Raw genomic sequence first — 5,109 nt, 5'->3', positions numbered from 1 at the left:
CAATATATTTACAGAATTGCCGCTAGATTATCAAAAATTCGTTTATCTAGCAGATAAACTTGCATTTGCCGATCTTTTAGGAGTAAGAAGTGTAATGAGCTGAGCATTGAACCCAAGACAAAGCAGCAGGAACCGAAGCTTGCTCTAAGAGCTAAATTTAAAGCTAAATATGTAATGTTTGGACTTAAATTTGGCGTTGGAAGCTCTGGTTTAGGTCACACTGGAGGCTTGGATTCATTTTGCAGGTATTGTAGTAATCTAGAGTAGTAAATTTTAGGCCAGAAGTTGGTTTTTGTAGATTGAATTATATTGTTTTAAAGTGCCATTTGCATATCTTTTATTGATTGATGTAATACTTTTTATTTTCTTGTAAAAATTAAGGCCGTCATAAGTGCCCGTAGATCATAGGTACGCCCTATTTTTACCTAAAACATTAACTTCATAAAATATTGTGAGACTATCTGCCATGCATGCTTATAAGAAATTCAAACACTCATAAATTAATTATACATTTTACCGTTAAATATTTGACCACTTTATTCAATGGAATAAGTTAGGAGTATCATTTAAGTCATATACAAATGTGGGCCGGGAGAGATGTGTGAGAATTTCTTGAAAAGAACCTCAATAATTTTTATTCTTCCAAATTAAGGTAACTTCTCAACCTCACAACCTATATTAAGATACTGGATCATAGAACATAACTTTTCTTACTGATGACTTTCATGACATTTTCTCTCCTATTTTACAAAAATAATACTCCTACAATTATGTTGAAAATAAAATGATATGCACTTGATCTTCATCATTTTAGTGAACTATATATAATGGAGGATGCTCCTCAGTCTCTTGTACATACCCTAAGCTTGTCCTGGTGGTCGTCTAGAATTTCCGGCTCGCCTAAACACAGGAGAAATAAAATAATGGATTAGATTTAAGAGTCATACTACCAAGTTCAATAAGCTAAGGAAGATATGCAAATTGTACACGACTATGTGAACATATATGTAAAATTTCATCACGCTAATATTATGGTTAAGGTAAATTTTAAGGGATAAAAAGAGTTGATAGGATGTATTTAATTAATAAAATGTATTACTTTTATGAAAGTTTATTGTCAATTAAATAATAATTAGGGCGGGAAATAAAATAATTAAATACTAGTCATAGACGAAGTAGCTTTTAAATTTAAGAGTCTCTTGGCCTGAGTTGGGTCACTCTTTGACGAGGTTAATTTTATATGTACTTAAAGTGAGAATTTTCTCCATATTAAGTCTTTATGATTGTAACTTGTAAGGTAAAAAAGGATTGGACACTAGTGATGAGTGAATTTGTGATTAGTTGTGTGACACATACCCAATGAGATATATTCCTCATAGTGAGGCTCCAATCTCTTCTACCATTGTTTCCTAATACTCTTTTTTCTGACTTCATCAATATGTAAGAATATTAATTAATCAGTGATAATAATAAAATGAAAATTCCTAATCAAGGTAAGCTAGAGTTGCAAATTTTGGTATATAGATGACGGAATCTAAAGGAAGGTAAAATTATCAATGGCTAGATATGTGTGTTTTCACACACCAGTGCAGTGGATGCCGCTAGATATACGCACCAGGCGCATCATGCGCCAAGTACGTACCTCACGCAACCAATGCATACCTAATAGGCTAACAAGCACCGCGCACATTGACACAATATGCACCGCGCACCCGAGTGTATGTACGTAGACCTAGGCGTACACCACACATTGATGCAATATGCACCACCCGAGTGTGTGTACGTAGACCTAGGCGTAGATAGAAAGTTGAACAAAGAAGAGGTAAATCTTACACTTCAGTACGTTGTGATGTGGCCAGTGACCACTATAAGTTGTTTGCTTATTAAAGGAGTTGTACAAAATTAAAGAAGCAATATTTGACTAGCTTTTCAAATTCAAACCTGCTCAAAGTATATCTTGTATTAAGGATCTAAATAAAGAGAGATGTAAAAAAGCATGTCTGATTTTGTTTATTTATAATTTTCAAAAGAAGATGCTAGCAAACTAAAGAAAACAAATGATGCATATATATATATATAATATATACTACTTAAGTAGTAGTTCGTTTTTATTTGACTATATTCATTTTTCACGCTGGCTAACGTATTACTTCCAATAAAATCTTAAATGAGTACTCCGTATATTTTTTCTTAGAATATGATAAATCACGAAAGTCGAAACGAGTTTAATAAAAGCAAAATAGAGAAAAGACCAGTAAAATTAAAATATTAAATTATGGATAAATAGTCCGTCAAAAAGATAATTAAGAAGGATTTGTTCACTAGTTATACCATAATATATTCTGTAAATCAAAGTACAAAATGAAGGATCCGTAATTAAAAAGTACATTTGTTAATTAGTTGATACTTACAGAGACTGAAAAGACAGGCTATCTACTTTGATAAGGCAACAAAAGCAGCTTCAAAATGCTAAGTGTTGTTGTAAGTCACTTTAAAGAAGATGCCTGTTCAGACAATAATCTTTAATTTAATGTCTTTTTTTATTAAAATCATTACTTAGCTAACAGGTACTTGTTTAAGATATTATAAAGAAGAAAAAAGAGATGGTAGAACTAAAAAAAAAGAGTTTCTGCAAAAAGTTTCAAGCGGAACAAAATTATATGTTAATTAACTTTATGCAAACTTAAATAGAAGTTGGAATAAAGCATATAGATACAAGAACATTGCTTTTCATTTGCTTAGTTTGGTGAAATTTGAATTTGAGGGATAACACGCACCACCTTTGCGACTGTATCTTTGTAAGAGGAATTTATTTAACCATAGACTTTATTTACTACCCCGTTTTATATTATTTGCAACGATTTGACATAAAGTAGAGAGGAAAAAATGTCTACTCGTTGCAAATAATATGAAACGGAGGTAGTATTACAATTAGGTGATGATTTTAAATTTCAAGGCGATGTACGCAATTAACAAGCTAAGACAATGCGAGTTTAGTTAATAGGTCAATAATGCCTGAAGCAACAATCTTAGGAACATCAAAGATTTTCTTGATAATGTCTCATATTGTATTTCCCTCTACCCTCATCGAAATTGTACTATGCAAGGAGGCAATCGCACGCAAGAATGAGATGAATTGATATAATAAAATCATGTAGTTAGAATTAAAATAGCTAAGGAAATTCATGCAAGCCATTCTATAAACATGATAACAAAGTAAGGAGCTGGTTGTTTTGAGTAGGGAATACTTGCTTTTTTCTTGAAAGAATATTTAGAGATATGTAAGTGAAGTGTGCCAAGATTCTTTATTTTCTTTATTAGGACATAGATGAAACAAACATATCAAAAAATGCTTCTCAAGATAAGGTATACACTAATTCTTGGATATTGTAATACATGTATTTAGGTTATTTTTATTGGGTGTATTGTGTATATGTATTTAAAAGCCCTTTTTTTTCTAAGGTTTTGGGAGTGCTTTACAATACTTACAAAATCCTAGAAATTTCCTAATACAGATCGAGTAGTTAGGAACTAACTAAGTTTCAAAAAAAAAAAAAAAAAAAAAAAAAAAATTTAAACCAACAAAAAAAAAATTACGTTATTACTACATCAAGTCTATAACTAACGTTAACATTTTGTGAATTAGAGAATTTAAAATTAAAAACTACATGGATAAATTTTCTCTCAGTGTCTAATGATTGAATAATATATAGGGACGACAAAGAAAGACATGAATATTCATGTATTTTTTGGTTTTGTTTTCCATGCATGAAATCTATATAAGCAAATTTTAGACTTTTTTATAGTAAGGAAATGAATAATACGAAGTACAAAATAAGAAACCCGTCTAACTAGAGTTTTATCTAATTTATCGTTCTCAACAAATTATTAAAAACAAATTTAACGAAATGATGGAGATATAATTGAATAACAATTTTAAAATTAAAACTTTCTAGCAGCTACGAACACACCTGTTATGTATAGGATCAGGACCATTAGGTACTTTTCTTTTGCTCATGTAGTTTATATTCACCTCTGAGCGAGCTAAGTGCTTCTCTCTTCCAACTGTGAGCACTTCATGATTCACATTATGCTTGTTTAAAGGACTTGTCGTTGTCGCCATCGTCGTTGTTCCTCTACTAGCTAATAAAACTCCAACCAAAGAAAGCCACAATAAGCTTATTGATCTTAATAAGCCTTTAATAGACCTATTAAATCTCCTACTACTCATCATATTCCAACTTCTTTAATTTGCTCTCCTCCTCTTTGTTTGTATATATACAAGTTTATATATAAAACTAAAGAGGAAGAAGGACCAATGATGAAGAGCAAAAGCTTTATTATGCTTGCATGATGATGTGAATTGAAACAATTGTGCAAGACTAATGTTAGATTAATTACTTAATTAGTCTAAGATTTTGTGTTTAGAGTTTTAAATTTATGTTAAGATGGATAACTTATAAGAGAGGAAATGAATTGAAGTAGCTAGGAAAAGCAAATAAGGCAAGGAATTGTTGCTTTCTTCATAAGAGGAATTGGTCTAAACTTGTCTTGGAGGAAGGTTGGATATATTATTTCCTTTATAGGTTTAAGGGATTTTGTTACACTTTCTCGAACCTAGAGGAGAGAGAAAAGGAAGAGAAATATAGAATGAAGATGTTAGCTGGTTTGGAACGTGACATGGAGACAAGGCTCCTAGCTTTATAATGCTAAGTTCCCAATACCAACACTACACTTTTGCTTTGAATTGTGTATTTTTATGCATTTACAAATACAATACCCCAAAAGCTCAAGGATATATCTTATTATCATTTCTTAGGTTTGTATGAGAACAAACGTTTGTATGAGAATAAGGGCTGGCATATGTATCAATATACTACCAATAAGCAAAGCTTGATTTGGTTAAATTGACATTCATCGCCTTTTAAGTTGTAACCTTGAGGTAGTAAGGTTGAATCCTCCCTACTATAGGTGTCAGGAGATTAAATTTCTTAACACGTTCCCTCACATTAATTTCAATTGCCTATCCCGTAAAAATTGGACTATGTGATATTTGATGTTCAAGATTTCCTTACAACAAATTAAAAACTTATGATGCACGTTATACTA

The 5,109-nt window shown here is 31.3% G+C and overlaps 1 long non-coding RNA gene across 1 annotated transcript; it reads right to left on the bottom strand.

Moving 5' to 3' along the window:
• Positions 1-530: 530 nt before the first annotated feature.
• On the bottom strand, positions 531-4,847 carry LOC145562674 (uncharacterized). The gene is made up of 3 exons (XR_014094435.1): positions 3,972-4,847; positions 2,412-2,504; positions 531-900 (listed from the first exon to the last, which is right to left on the bottom strand). It is a non-coding gene; the product is annotated as an uncharacterized LOC145562674 (long non-coding RNA).
• Between the last annotated feature and the right edge of the window lie 262 nt (positions 4,848-5,109).

This window comes from Chenopodium album, chromosome 1 (genome assembly GCF_948465745.1).
Source record: "Chenopodium album chromosome 1, dcCheAlbu1.1, whole genome shotgun sequence".
Taxonomy (NCBI): domain Eukaryota; kingdom Viridiplantae; phylum Streptophyta; class Magnoliopsida; order Caryophyllales; family Amaranthaceae; genus Chenopodium; species Chenopodium album.
This window is presented reverse-complemented; position numbering and strand designations above follow the sequence as displayed.